This window comes from Mercenaria mercenaria, chromosome 18, assembly GCF_021730395.1.
Source record: "Mercenaria mercenaria strain notata chromosome 18, MADL_Memer_1, whole genome shotgun sequence".
Taxonomy (NCBI): Eukaryota; Metazoa; Mollusca; class Bivalvia; order Venerida; family Veneridae; genus Mercenaria; species Mercenaria mercenaria.
In genome coordinates, this window is record NC_069378.1 from 9990682 (window position 1) to 10007708 (window position 17027).

The window sequence follows — 17027 nt, forward strand, 5'->3', positions numbered from 1 at the left end:
CTGAATTGCGAACAGCGCAGGTCATGATCAGCCTGCACGGAAATCAGTTCATGTTATTTTTCTTATTTTTCTAATTAATGCAATAATCTGTAAACTGCTGGAATCCTCATCGTGTCATAAAAACCTGACAAATTCGCTAATATTAAGGATGCAGTAAAACACATTCAGTTGATTCCTTTGAAGATATAATACGAAATTATATATAAATTCTATTTTTGTTATCTCTTACGGGATAAATCCTTCTATATAATTTAAGTATCTTCTTTACAAGCCATACAACTCACGTTTATTATGGCATTGTTTACAGTGCCTACGATACTACACTCGATAGTGTTATATGTTCGTTCTGGGATCGAAGAAAACTATCCTTTTTACTGTAATAGAAATCCGCTTTAGGTACGACCCACCTAGTAGTGAATATTTCAAATGTTCAAATTAATGTTACAGCAATATACTGTATTCAGTGAGAGACTTGTATGCAAAATTTAAACAACTTTTACCGTGCCGTTTTTTTTTATAAATTTTGTATAATTCGATATAATATGATATTTCCTCAAGCACAAGTAGAGACATATTTCAAAGTGATCGCCACTGGCTAAAACGTTTGCAGAGAATTCATTTTACCAATAATTTTGATAAAAGAAACACCAAACTATTGGTAAACAATTATAAAACACAAAATAAAACTGTGAATATCATGTTTTTTTTCTAGGGTGCCTCAGGTAAAAGGATTTATGAGACAGAATTCTAACTCCAACATTGAAAAATAATGTCGAGTCCGGAGGGACCGTTTTAAAATTTGCTCACTTCAATAATCACCTTGGGGCAGAAGTAAAATCTACACAATATGTAACCTAAAGAGAAAAGGCAAAATAGAGAGCTTTTACCGCATGTAACTCAGTATTTTTTAAAGATGTCTAACTCTGCCCCCTTCTGTTTCAGTGGCAAATTCACGTAACAGCAAGAAATCACTCTTCAAAAGGAGGTACACTATAACATGGGTCATACCTTAAGCCGGTGATGGGCATGTGATGGGTGTTGCATATTTTATTATATCTCATAAACAGACTCAATTAAACTGATTCTGCTTTAAACTGGCTTGGCTGTGGTCTATGCTTCTAAAGGGTATGCATATATATCTGAAAGTGTCTTAATTTGCCACATGTTAAATTTGAAATTTCTGATATTCATCCTCATATATGATACTCAGTCTGATCTTTTACGTAAACTGAAGTGCTTTATATGTAACATTTAATATACTAAATCTGTAGGCTTAATATATATTGTAATAGTAATACATTCCTTTTGTATAGTCTATAATCCACGTGATATTCTTAGATAACTAATACCATAGTTTACTGCCTCTCAATATCATTCCACAAGATCAAAGGACCATCATGGTAAAATAACTCTTTCCTGTGTCATTCTTGGTGTACGTGCGTCATGCCATGCACCACGTTCATGTTGTAATTATTTTCGCAATATTATTCAGACAAGTATCAACAGTAATTATCGAAAAAAATCTTTTCATTTGTATAATTGTCATTATATTATATAACAGATATTGTGATGAACGGTAGAAGAAACTATCTCTTTTATACAAGCGTTCAATAGCTTAAAACACTGTGCTGGGAAATCTCTAGAAAAAGCAATAAAGGAACCAATTCTGTACAATTTTGCAGGACCTTTAAAAGCACATTTGCGACGAACACTGCAGCGTTTAGTTCGATTTATTACCGATATGCAATTATTCGAGATATTTTATCTCTCTTTTAAAATTGGTGATATAATGGATTTTTTCAAGACTTTTACGCCCGCCCATTTGCATCTAATTATATTCACTGTGAGCTTAAAATGTTTTATATTTAGTGGTGATATTTTCAGAATTTGAATTTTCTCTCACTTTTGTCAAACCATGGCACAGTTTTTAACATATGTATGCCATTTGATCAACATAATTTGAATTAATATTGAGTTGTTTCCCTTCATCTCATTTCGATACCGCGCTGTAACAAACAAATAACTTTCGAAAACTGTTTTTGGATTACACTATTTAAAGGAAAGGAGAATGGAAAGATACCTGTTTGTCCTGGCTAGCTAACTGAAATTTGAAATCTGTTGTTTTACGTGAAATCGCAAACAACAGACCTGGATCTGAAAGTGCAGTTACAACGCTAAAGTGTAATTATTAATATAGTTTTAGAAACTTTTAATTTTACAGACGGCCCTCTGTGTCCGCAAAAATAGGTTTTCTGACTTGAATTCTGACTTGAAGTCGCTTGCTATCCTTGGCAAAAGGAACTTGCCTTATAATTGTCATTTAACAACAGAACAAACAACCGTGAACAATAGTCTCACATAATCTGAAACTATAATGCAATGAGCTGTGTACTTATATTTCCTATCGCGATTTAATGATTTCAGATTTATCATTTTATGGCAGAATACGATATCTTGTCTAGAATGCCAATAAGCCCAAATGATCAAAGATCCTGAGCATTGCTTTACTGAGATTAATATCAAAAGAATTGGTTGCCTTCTGGAAATCACAAGATGATAAACGACTCAAATATAATTTGGGAGTTCTGTCCATATCTAGTTCCAATGGTATCTAATGAGATTATTTCTAACATACATGTATTTGAAATAATCATTCACTTGATGTGTATTGTGGTTGCGAAATGTTCGTATAAGTTCTTCCTACCAATTAAAGTTTATATTACAAACATGTATCTAAGCAGATCTCTTGTATTAGAAATCTAACATATTTGAAATATCTATCAATTGCATTTCCTTTTTCAATTCTTCTGGAAGGAAATAGATATTCTCACTGCGGTTAATATAATTGATTTCAGTCTAATATTCAATGTACAATGTGATTGATGACAAGTCATAGCGTATATTTTGCCAGTTTTTTACTAACATTCTAGGGTCACTGTTTTAAAGAATAAAAGTACCAACTCCGCCCCCACCCTCACAAAAAAAAAAAAAAAAAAAAAAAAAAAAAACAACACACACAAAAAAAACAACAACGCAAAACTGATCATCAGGGTAACAATTACAAAAGATTGAATGAAAACAAAGTGTATGTTTATGGATTAGAAACCATTTTATGCAATTTATTGGCTTAGAAATTTGAACTATATCCGTTACTGTGCAAATCTGGCATTCTTGCAAACTAGAATGTTGCTATCCAAAGGGCAACGATGTCGAGTCTGTTGTTTGTTTATACACCGCGTCAGCACCAAAAAGATGATATTAGTATGGCATTGGCCATTGAGTCAGCGGCCTGTGTCTTTTAGCAATACTCAATTTCAGTTCTATTAGGGCTGGGGCATTCCTGACAAATATAAAATGATTGCTCCATTCATGTCAACACAATCGCCTAGACCTTTGAGATAAGGGCAAACAGCACCCTATTTTATTAAATGCCAAGGTTCGGTTTGAACAAGACCTTAAATGTCCCTTGATCAGTACGTGGACCTTGATGTTTTTAACTGGGGCATAGAATTTGCGCACGACTCTCAGTCTCAAGTTGCCAAATATGTATGCCAAACAACAAAAATGTATAATGCCAAATCACACGTCTGGCATGACGTTTGACCTTTGAAACAGGAACCTGAGGCTTCCACCTGACAATCCGTCTCTTTGAGAAAAATATTTATGCAATATATAAAGAAAAGATTGTTCCATACATGTGGACAAATTTGGATGGATGCAAGAACCAGCGCACTAACGTACACTGAACAGCCATTTTGATGACTATGTCGATCCTCAATAAATATACGAATGTTGTTAGGCACTATTGCAATACTGACTTATTTTATGATTAAAACTATAGCTACACCTTGTTCAAAGCACTGTTGTTCTGTTATTACATTAATGTGATGGTCCCAAAAGTAAAGAAAACGATTTAAAGTAATTGTTGTATTAGACTTACGGCTATTAAACATAAACTTGTGAATGGATCACATCACGACCAATTAAGCAAAACACGATGACAAAGTAGAGCAACATCAGCAACATCAGCAACACCGCGATTACTGACACTCATAGATTTTTGGTCCACTTAGTTGTTTTAGTATAGCACAAATGATGACACTGCGGATTTTTCTACTATATTTTCTGTATGAATGTCATTAAATTAATGTTTGAACTGGCAAACTATATTTAACGAGAAATTGCGTCAATCTAAATCGAATGCGGCGGGCTGTGAGCAATTGTGTAACTGCGAAAGCAGAATTTGAAATGGCAAACTGACATGTTAATGTATAATAACAGAAAGTAGGCATAATATCTTCCTTTACTTGATGACAATTACAGGCATATCGATATTGCCAAGAGTACTGTTGGGATAAAATTAAGTATATAAACGTTTCACTGTCAGTCTGATAGGAACATAATTATTCATCCAGTGTATGCGGACTTCCATTTGGGCCCTTAAATATCAGTTAGCTAGCCAGGACAAACAGGTATCTTTCCATTCCTATGAAACACCAACAAAATGAGGTTTTGATCGCTATATACAACAAGAGCTCGTCGAAAACGAAATGCCCGCCCCCCCCCCCTCCCAATCCCCCCCGCCCCCACTTGATGCATTCAGTAATTGCACAAGGAACAAAAATTATATTCTCACTCTAAACAAAAGTTCTACTGTTCTGGTCCAATCTGACCTTGACCTTTAACCTATTAGCCTAACAAGAGATCGCAGAGTGATCTTGGCACCGACCACTGAGCCATTTTTGAATGTTCCAAATTTCAAGACGAGCTCAAGATCAAAATCAAGATCAAATTTCATTTCGGTACTGTGCATGTGGTCCAAATTTGAAAGCTGTGGCTTGAGAAATATGAAAGTAGGTCACTAGATCAATTTCAAGATCAAAGTTCATTTCGGTACACAAAGCTATGCATGTGGTCCAAATTTGAAGGCTGTAGCTTGAGAAATGTGAAAGTAGGCCACTAGGTCAAAATCAAGGTCAAATTTTATTTCGGAACACAAAATTATGCATGTGGTCCAAATTTGAAGCCTGTACCTTCAAAAAAGTGAAAATAGGTCACTAGGTCAATAACAAGGTCAAAGTTTGTTTCGGTACACAAACCTATGCATGTGGTCCAAATTTGAAGGCTGTAGCTACAGAAATGTGAAAGTAGGTCACTAGATCAAGACCAAGGTCAACTCATGTCAAGGTTCATCTTGTCAATCAAAACAATACATGTGGTCCAATTTTGAATGAAGTAGATTATAGACATGAAGATTCTTAGTTTTTCCCTATATAAGTCTATATGAACCATGTGACCCTTGTGGGGGGGGGGGGGCATATTTGACCCTAGAGGGATAATTTGAAGAAACTTGATAGAGAACCACTAGATGATGCTACATTATAAATATCAAAGCCCTAGAACCTGTGGTTTTGGACAAGAGGTTTTTCAAAGTTTCTTTCCTATATAAGTCTATATAAACCATCTGACCCCCGTTGTGGGACCATATTTGACCCCAGGGAAATATATCTGAACAATCTTGATAGAGGACCACTAGATTTTGCTACAAACCAAATATCAAATCCCTAGGCCCTGTGGTTTTGGACATTGTCAAGAAGATCAGAAACCATTTACCTGTTCCTGGCAAATGTCACCTTGACCTTTGACATAATGACCTAAAAATCAATAGGGATCATCTACTGGTCATGACCAACCTCACTATCAATTTTCTTGACACTAGGCCTAAGCGTTCTTGAGTTATTGCCCGGAAACCACTTTACTGTTCCAGGTCACTGTGACCTTGACCTTTGACAAACTGACCTCAAAATTGATAGGGTCATCTGCTGGTCATGACAAACCTCCCTATCAACACTCATGATCCTAAGCCCAAAAGTTCTTAAGTTATCATCCGGAAACCATTTTGCTGTTCAGGGTCACTGTGACCTTGACCTTTGACATACTGACCTCAAAATTGATAGGGTCATCTGCTGGTCATTACAAACCTCCCTATCAACACTCATGAACCTAAGCCCAAAAGTTCTTAAGTTATCATCCGGAAACCATTTTACTGTTCAGGGCCACTGTGACCTTGACCTTTGACATACTGGCCTCAAAATCAATAGGGGTCATCTGCTGGTGATGACCAACCTCCTATCAACTTTCATGATCCTAAGCCCAAGCTTTCTTGAGTTATCATCCGGAAACCGATTTAATATTCAGGGCCACTGTGACCTTGACCTTTGACATACTGGCCTCAAAATCAATAGGGGTCATCTGCTGGTGATGACCAACCTCCTATCAACTTTCATGATTCTAGGCCCAAGTGTTCTTGAGTTATCATCCGGAAACGGATTGGTCTACATACAGACCGACCGACAGACAGACAGACCGACATCTGCAAAACAATATACCCCTCCTTCATTGAAGGGGGGCATAATAAAAACGGGAGTGGGTTAACTGTGTAATTAAACATTGACTTTTTAATGCTTTACCTCCTCGGTATACTGTTTTTATAATTTTCGACATAATAATTTTGGTTAAACGTTAATTAAATGAATAATATTTGCGAGGTATCAATATATATTCAAACAAGGTAGATACGTTTAATACGTCAATTACAAGCTGTAGGTAGTATATTTACTACTTTAGTTTACAGAGTGAAAATCGGTAATCAAAATCAAGCCAATCTCATGCTGACTCCAGTAATTCATGACTATATGAACCATTAAATGCAACTCAGTCAAAACTGGGCTTGTTTCTTACCATACTTTGTTTGATAAATAGTTGCAAATTATGAAAAATATTAATTTTAAAAGCCTGTGTCCATGACAAGACAGTCGCACCGAAAGCGGATTTGCATGGACATTTTGACAGTGGAATAAGTTACCGAACTCAGAGTCATCGTAAATACATTAACACTTAACCGACTGTGAAAACGGTTTCATTGTTGTAGCGTTTGAATGTTTATAGCAGATGCTGAACATAGATTTAAGAAACAAAAGGTCCACATAGGCTTTAAGTCGCTCACTAAAAACTGACATTCTGACCTTGAATATATGTATGACACAATGAAGCATGAATTGTACAACCTCGTTTAGTAAGAAAGGATTTTTTATGCTCTTGCAGACTCTAATATCAGTCAAGCGGAATTATTTGAACAAATAGAGAGGACGTTAATTAGAAGGATGCTGCATACCAAATTCGGTGCCAATCCATCAAGCAGTTCATGAGCAGAAGTCAATTCTTAGCTCTGGCGCCCATAAAATGAGTCAAGTGGAACTATTTGAACAAATATAAGAGAAGACTTAAGAAGGATGTTACACACACAGTTTGGTGACATTCCATCAAGCAGTTGTTAAGGTGTTGTTAAATTGTTTTGTTTTTTTAGATTTTCAGCTCTGGTGGCTTCTAAAATCAATTAAGCAGAACCATTTGAATAAACCTGAGAAATGATCTTTCAAGGATACTACAGACCAAGTTAAGTGATGATCCTTCAAGCAGTTCATGAGCAGAAGTCGTTTAAATGTTTTCAATTAATACCTCTTGCAGCCTGTCAATTCGGTCAAGAGGAACTATTTGAACAAATAAAAAAAGAAGACATTAGAAGCACGTTACAGCGCAAGTTTGGAAACATTGCATTTAGCAGTTCATGAGAAGTCGTTCAATGGTTCCTTGTTCTTTAGCTGAGCGACCCCTAAGATCAATCTAATGGAAACATTTGTACAATTTAAGAGAAAACCTTACAAGGATGCTACAGACTAAGTTTGGTGAAACTATCAAGCGGTTCATGAGAAGAACTTGTTAGATGGTTTTTCCTCTGTTTAAGCTCTGGTGGCTCCTAAAATCAGCCAATTGGAACCATTAAAACTTATAAAGATGTCCTTACAAGGATGCCACGTTGATCCATCAAGCGGTTGATGGAAAGAAGCCGTTTAAATAACTTTTATTTTATACCTCTGGTGGACCATAAAACCACTCGAGAGAAATTATATGAACAAAATTCAGAGATGACCTTACAAGGATGCTGGAGACCACGTTTGGTGATGATCTACCCAGCAGTTCATTAGAAAATGTTTATCTTTATTTTTAGCTCAAGCCCAATTTGAGAAAGGGCATTACGAGGATCGACACTAATGACATCCCATTAATGGATGAAGTGGCGTCAGAAAGTATCTTTACGTGGATAAATTTCAAATTCTCAACCAAACGAGCGAAGTATTATCACGTCATAAGTAATAATAAATATATAACAAAATGATGATAAGCTCTACATTGAGAAATATGCAGTCGTTTGTTTTCGCAGAATAATTATGCACAGCTAATGTCGCTCAAAATCTTTACTGCACATACCATGCTTGTTTCTCAATGCGAATCTAATTTCTACTAGTGCACATTGCCGAATATTATCCGATGTCAGAATAAGAGCATATCCTGAAGAGTATAATGATGATGGAAACATTATTTAATTCCTCAGACGGCACTTCTTTCCTCATTTAGTGACCAGTACTAGGTTGCACTCATTTTGTGACTTTTTATCTTTTGATTACATTATTGACTGTATTGTAGAACTGTCACGGCTTAATGAATTTACGTTATATTTTTACCGTATAATTCCGCTAATTATTAAATTTTAAGCTAAAACTTTCATTCAAATCTGTCAAAATTTTGTAGAGATATAACAAAATAGGCGTGGTGTTAAAAAAAATGTTAAGTATACAAACTATCTACTTGAATACAAAATGTAAATGTTATATAAACATACAAATACAGAAAAAAAACTATCTGCCTCGAAAATCTCGCAAAGAGTCCGATACAGACAGGGCGAGCGAAACTAAAACATTCCAGGTATCCACTCCCACAGTCGGTAAAACTATTACTTGATTTGTACACAACTCTGATTATATCTGATTATGTTATTTTCCAATATTTATTCGATTCTTTCGACATGATCATTTTTGATTATATCGAAAAAAAGAAGAATTTAATCGAACAGGTAAACAAATCTAAATTATTTACTACAAAGAGACCCAGGTCTCCCGAACAACTCAAAATCAAAGTTTACAGCACTTTCAGAGATAGAAACATAACTGGACATGTTCATCAGGCAAAATTAGTATTTGTAAGTACAAACATTAGATGCAAACGTATTTATTTTACTTGTCTTTCAAATATCTAGCGTTTTACGGAGTAACGTCCTTCTTGATGATATATAATTAACTACTAAAGGATATTGTAACAAGAAGGACAAAGGGCAGACGGTAAACACTACTGGCGCTAAAAAGCCAGTCGGAATAATATCAACAAATCTGTATAATGTTCGAAAATTTATTTACAAATGAAATGAAATTAAAGATGAATTTAATGCAATGAAAACATAAATGATGAGAAAAATAAACTATGAAATTGCAGAAATATCATTCTATCCTTAGTGACCTATACTAAATAGGTAATCGAAAAACTTGTATAGCAAAAGTTTAACACAATCATGTTTCCAATTTGGTTCTAGAAGTCTTAATATCTTACTAAAACTAGTGCATTGCGGATTTTATCACGAAAAGGTTGAAGGATCACATGATAGATCTACAGTAATTTATATATTCGGATATTCTTCCCAGGTAAATGTTGCTTGTGTTTAAAGTACAGATCCATCTAAAAAATTAAGTATGTAGAGAATTGTCTCAAGAGTTTTGTATACCCTATCAAACATTGTTGATAATTACTCATGAATGCGTAGATATCTTTTATTTTAACTCTGCTAAATTTCTAAAATGGACTGGTCTATCATTCAGTTTGGGCAATATCACTTATTATTAAAAGGAAAGTGCAGGATGATCTTTGTCTGCACTGGTCGCAAAGGCAAAATCACTTGCCACCAGCAGACTAAAGGTTAATGAACAAAATCAGCTTTTGTTTATATGCATTGAATGATCTTTTATCAATTAAAATATTTAGATATGCTATTTGTGTCAGTAAATTTAGTCTGCTTCAAATTAATGTTTAATAACAAGCAAACAATAAACTGTATAAAACAAATGTTTTGAGTTCTTGGTGTATCAAATTCAGCTAAACGTCATTTAAACATTCTTAGTCGACATTTACTGCTTTTGTAGTAGTGCTGCTTCTTAAAAATTAAAAGGTAAGGGTAGATCTTTAAAGAAAATATCTAGCTGCAAGTCAGCATGAAATATTTGATTTAAGATCAGCAACTCTATCAGGCTTTCTATGCTTCATAATGTGCTCAATGGCATTTAAAATCCTGTATCATTAACAGCATGAATGCATAATTGCATTATTGAATGTAAAGCTTAAAACATCATGTAAAGGTAATATTATCTTAATATCGAAATTATTTTCGAAGCAGTTTCTAGAATTATGTGATTCTGTTATAGTTAGCTGAACATAAGACAGATCTCACAAAAAATAAGCGTACTTAGACGATGTTATAATCAATTTACGAAAAATCCAGATAGTGCTTGGAAGAAAGATTAATGTCAAGCGGTATAATGGTATGTGAAAAGTAGTGTTTTTTCTAAACAATAATGAAAACTGAAAAAACCTGCTTACCGTTAAAACAGCGTGCGTAAGGATTACATTTATCAAATAAAACTGAAATTATAAAGGGGTATGCAAAAAAATATGAGACAAATATGAGACAAATCGTTGTGTAGGGGAATTTTGAGACGGACCGGAAGGTTCTTCCGAAGTAATGGCATCAGGTTAAAAAGTAGATTAAGGCAACATAATGTAAATACAATGACACATCACCTAGGGTTACACAATAACATGTGTAGGCTTCTAAACTGAAAAAAAATGTCAAAAACATAAGAGCAACATCATATTTCTCTAAAGTTAACAATACAATGTATACGTTATGAAAATTTCACGTGTTCACAGTAAAAGTAAGTGTTTTATAATTGGTACATTAGTGATTCTACGTCACTATTACATGTACTTCTCTGAAAGTTTTTTTATAACCTTCAACTAGTTTAACAAAACGTATGGTTATACTTAATAAATTGAAATGAGATAAAAACATGCTGCGAATATATATGTAAAAATAATTAAATGCAGTCCGGTTCTCAAGCAGATAATAAAAGTATAATGATAGTTAAAAAGCTACGAATATTAAATGCACACTATACAGAGGTGTGAAATTCACGAACGTTTTAAAGATAGCAACGACCTTCTATAATCACAAAATATTTTAGAACATAAAGAAAAAACAACTGACTCCTGTTGACGAAATAAAGTTCTAACGAAACTAACAGAAAATAGTGCAAAAAAAAAATAAGCAAACAATCGTTTGACATGTTAAAACAAAACTCGCTTTCATTTGTAAATACAAAAAAATATCCAAGGTTGTATGTCCTTTAGATTTATCGTAACTAAACATGTAGACAAAAATTTACTGTCGGAAAAAAAAATTATGTAAAAGTCAAAGAATTATTTCATTCAACTCGAAAGCTTACATATACAAAGAACCTTTATATGAAGACACTGACGTTGTGGTGGGCGAGCTTTGACAGAAAAAAGTAGGAGTATAAATAAGATAAATATGCGAAGAAAGATCACTTTCCACTGGCCGGGGATTTTACAGCACCCGCGAAAATACAAGAAAACAAAAGCAGGCAGGAAAATCATAACTTTCTTATTTCTGTACCGTATCTGATAAAATTCATTCCTCTAATTTCCGTAGAAAGGCACCACTGGATATAATAAATCTCAACATATACTGTAAATCTTCCCACAGGCTACCAGTATATATTTCATCGCACTCAATTTAACTAAAATGTGCTTGACAAGTTTTAAGTCAAGTCCCATCATTTCAGTAAGCTTTTACACATGCTTTCCCGATTCTTTCGCCTGAATAGATACAAAACGCCCTCAAAGTGAGTTTGTACCCTGATTTGATCTGACATTTAGACAGTTCCGTTAAAAAGTATGGTTTCGTTGTGTCGCATCGAGTTATATCCACCAGTGTGTGATAAACGCATGTTATATCATTTCATAAATACACTTATTTTCATTGTTCGTGCGTGTGTCTTATAAAATAAGAATCTGTTTGACTGGAACCACACGTCAGCTTAAAGCAAACTATAGAAACTCTTTCCAATAGTGTTTTAAGCGGTCCATATAAAATTTTCCTTGCCGAGGTATAGCATCTGCTTTAAGTCAATAATTGTACTTTTTTACAGAGAATCATAATGCTTTTGTTTAAAATCATATTTAAGAAAATTATAAACCCAAACTTTTTAAAATTTAGTTTTAGATCCCATGTCCTGGGTAAAAAACCAAAGACGTATATTTTATATTGGTAAATGCCTTTTTCTTTGCATACCGCGAATTCAATGTATTTAAAAGCGATATGGTTACCTTGAAATGATTACCGAATTCGCGGAGTTCAAATTGACCTAGTGTTGCAAGTTTTAAGTTCCAGAACGATAGTAATTTCCCTGATGAAAGATATTGAGAAGACATGAATCAACACGGGTTTCAATGCCCGCGTCATTTATGTAAACAACACAAGGAAAATTATCCAACAGGGAAAGCCACGTCCCAAAAAAGCAGCCTACCCAAACCTGAACCCAGCACGCGGGCGTGCACACGACCAGCAAGCACACGCACGCGCATTCGCGAGCACAGCACACGCACACGCACACGAACACACACACACAAAGCAAAGCCAAGCAAAGCAAACACACAAGGACAAAACGAATAAATAAAGGAACACAGTGGGTCACCGCCTTGGACTGATTAGCGGCGAAACAACCACTGGGGAGCATTAAACCAGTTTATGGTGCATCAAAACTCACTATTACCCCCTCCCCCACCATGTTTCAAAGCCACAAGATGTGTAAATAAAAGTTATACCCACCAGATGAAATCCTAACATACGGAATGACAACAGAAAAAGAAATACAAGGATTAATATCAAGCAGGGAATGCCACGTTCCAATAACGCAGCCTCCTCCAAACGAAAGTCACAGCACGCAGATGTGCAGACTGCCAACACACACACTCACGTACAAAACAAACACACGTGGACAAAACGAACAAATAAAGGAACACAGTGGGACACCGCCTTGGAACGGTCAGTGGAAAAAACACCACTGAGTTGCTTAAACCGGTTTATGGTTAAACTAAACAGGCCAGAAGACAGAATTCAAAATACCCCAGTCCCGGTGGGATCGAAGAACTACCTATTATAGTGTCCTCCACCTGTTCCAGTAGGAAAGCGTAGCGTCCAATAGTTAAAGGGCTAACACCAAACATGCGGTGCGTCTCTAGACAGTTGGGTCATAACCTCTTTTAATGAAACATTTAATAACTTAATACTAAATACAATTGGAAAATTGGCATGACCCAATATCTTGCGAAGTTTGTAAACCACATACCCTTAAATACTGGGTTTTGATATACCTTCTCGCAGAAGTGTCCTTAAATTATTATTATATATGTTAAAACCAAATCTGAATTACGATAGTAAACTTTAGCAAAATATTTACGTAATTTGTAAAATAAAACAAGGATAAGTATCCAACAGGGAATGCCACGTTCCAAAACGCAGCCTCCCCAAATCGAAAGTCGTAGCACGCAGATGTGCACATCGCCAACACACACACTCACATACAAAACAAGCACGAGAACAAAACGAACAAATAAAGGAACACAGTGGGATGGAACGGTCAGTGGCAAAAACACCACTGGAGAGCTTAAACCGGTTTATGGTGCGAACCAAACCTCACTCCTACCCCCACCACGTTCCAAAGTCACGGGACAGTGTAAATAAAAGTAATCCCCGCCAGGTGAATCTTTAACACACGCAATGGAAACAAAAGGCATGACATGTAAAACATAAAAATGCTCCAGTATAAATATATAAAACGCAAACCTTAAGAACGGAAAGTTAGTTCATTTGATTTCATTTGGATTTGAATACTTCAGGGTTAATTTCAGACTATTTAAAGGAAGCTTTCATATATAAAAAAAGAGCTGTCACTAATTGTGACAAATGCCCCTGCAGCGCCTTGATCTTTGACCTGGTGACCCCAAAGTCAATAGGGGTCGTGTATCTGCTGTAAATTGTCGTAGCTTAGATGTAAATAGTTTTAATTTTCGGGTTTTCCACGGCTTCACAACCATGTGCATATCTTATTTACTTTAAGAGAGGAAACTTTAAGAGAAAACTTGAAGCATCGGAAAAACATCTCCTACGTGATGAATGACATCGTTTGCCTACACAACATATTTCTATCTTTGAATGCATTAATTATGATCTTTTTATAGCCTTATGTCAAGTAGGTCTTCTGTCAAGGTGACTATGTTTTTGTTTATGGTCAATCAATGCGGTTTTCGATGAATCAATTGGTAACGTCAATCACGGTTGGACTTGCTGCACCACCTGGACTTGTTACACCACTTAGCTTTGCTGCGCTTTTTGGATTTGCTGCATTGTTTGGACTTGCTGCGCTAAATAGACTTGCTGCGCTACTTGTGCTTACTGTGCTACCTTGACGTGCTACGCTACATGGACTTGCTGCGCTACTTGAACTTGCTGCGCTACCTGGACTTGCTGCGCTACCAGGACTTGCTGCACTACTTGATCTTGCTACGCTACTCGGACTTGCTGTGCTACTTGGACATGCTGCGCTACCAGGACTTGCTACGCTAATTGGACTTGCTACGCTACCCGGACTTGCTGGGCCACTTGGACTTGCTACGCTACCAGGACTTGCTACGCTACCCGGACTTGCTGCGCTACTTAGACTTGCTGCGCTACCTTGACTTGCTACGCTACCAGGACTTGGAAACAAAAGGCATGACATGTAAAACATAAAAATGCTCCAGTATAAATATATAAAACGCAAACCTTAAGAACGGAAAGTTAGTTCATTTGATTTCATTTGGATTTGAATACTTCAGGGTTAATTTCAGACTATTTAAAGGAAGCTTTCATATATAAAAAAAGAGCTGTCACTAATTGTGACAAATGCCCCTGCAGCGCCTTGATCTTTGACCTGGTGACCCCAAAGTCAATAGGGGTCGTGTATCTGCTGTAAATTGTCGTAGCTTAGATGTAAATAGTTTTAATTTTCGGGTTTTCCACGGCTTCACAACCATGTGCATATCTTATTTACTTTAAGAGAGGAAACTTTAAGAGAAAACTTGAAGCATCGGAAAAACATCTCCTACGTGATGAATGACATCGTTTGCCTACACAACATATTTCTATCTTTGAATGCATTAATTATGATCTTTTTATAGCCTTATGTCAAGTAGGTCTTCTGTCAAGGTGACTATGTTTTTGTTTATGGTCAATCAATGCGGTTTTCGATGAATCAATTGGTAACGTCAATCACGGTTGGACTTGCTGCACCACCTGGACTTGTTACACCACTTAGCTTTGCTGCGCTTTTTGGATTTGCTGCATTGTTTGGACTTGCTGCGCTAAATAGACTTGCTGCGCTACTTGTGCTTACTGTGCTACCTTGACGTGCTACGCTACATGGACTTGCTGCGCTACTTGAACTTGCTGCGCTACCTGGACTTGCTGCGCTACCAGGACTTGCTGCACTACTTGATCTTGCTACGCTACTCGGACTTGCTGTGCTACTTGGACATGCTGCGCTACCAGGACTTGCTACGCTAATTGGACTTGCTACGCTACCCGGACTTGCTGGGCCACTTGGACTTGCTACGCTACCAGGACTTGCTACGCTACCCGGACTTGCTGCGCTACTTAGACTTGCTGCGCTACCTTGACTTGCTACGCTACCAGGACTTGCTACGCTACACGGACCTACTGCGTTACTTGAACTTGCTGCGCTACCTTGAATTGCTGCGCTACTTGAACTTGCTGCGCTACCTGGACTTGCTACGCTACCCGAACTTGCTGCACTACTTGAACTTGCTGCGCTACCTTGACTTGCTTCGCTACTTGGACTTGCTGCGCTGCCTGGACTTGCTGCGCTACTTGGACTTGCTGCGCTACCTGAACTTGCTGCGCTACCTGCACCTGCTGCGCTACTTGAACTAGCTGCGCTACCTGGACAAGCTGCGCTACTTTGACTTGCTACGCTACCCGGACTTGCTGCGCTACTTGAACTTGCTGCGCTACCTGGACTTGCTACGCTACCCGAACTTGCTGCACTACTTGAACTTGCTGCGCTACCTTGACTTGCTTCGCTACTTGGACTTGCTGCGCTGCCTGGACTTGCTGCGCTACTTGGACTTGCTGCGCTACCTGAACTTGCTGCGCTACCTGCACCTGCTGCGCTACCTGCACCTGCTGCGCTACTTAAACTTGCTGCGCTACCTGGACACGCTGCGGTACTTGGACTTGCTGCGCTACCCGGACTTGCGGCACTACTTGAACTTGCTGCGCTACCTGCACCTGCTGCACTACTTGAACTTGCTGCGCTACCTGGACGTGGTACGCTACTTGGACTTGCTGCACTACCTGAACTTGCCGCGCTACCAAGACTTGCTGCGCTACCTGGACTTGCTACGCTACTCGGACTTGCGGCACTACTTGAACTTGCTGCGCTACCTGGACTTGCTGCGCTACCTGAACTTGCCGCGCTACTTGGACGTGGTACGCTACTTGGACTTGCTGCACTACCTGAACTTGCCGCGCTACCAAGACTTGCTGCGCTACCTGGACTTGCTACGCTACTCGGACTTGCTGCACTACTTGAACTTGCTGCGCTACCTGGACTTGTAATCAAACGGACTAAGACCTTCTTAATTTAATCATAAAGGATATTACATGAGTGTCGTTTCATACTGAATTTATAAAACGAGTTGAATAAAATAATAAAATGCGGGGCATTGCCGAGCATTTTATCAATTTTATTCAACGAGTCTAATAAAAACAATGTGGAAAGTCAAAAATGTTATTTAAGAAATAATATATCTCATCGGTGATTTGTCGTTGAATAAATCACTGTTAGGAGTTCAGATGCGAAGGAATTTTATCACGAGGGCGCAGCCCGAGTGATATAATGCTACGCATCTGAACGACAAACAGTGATTTATTCAAGAGCAAA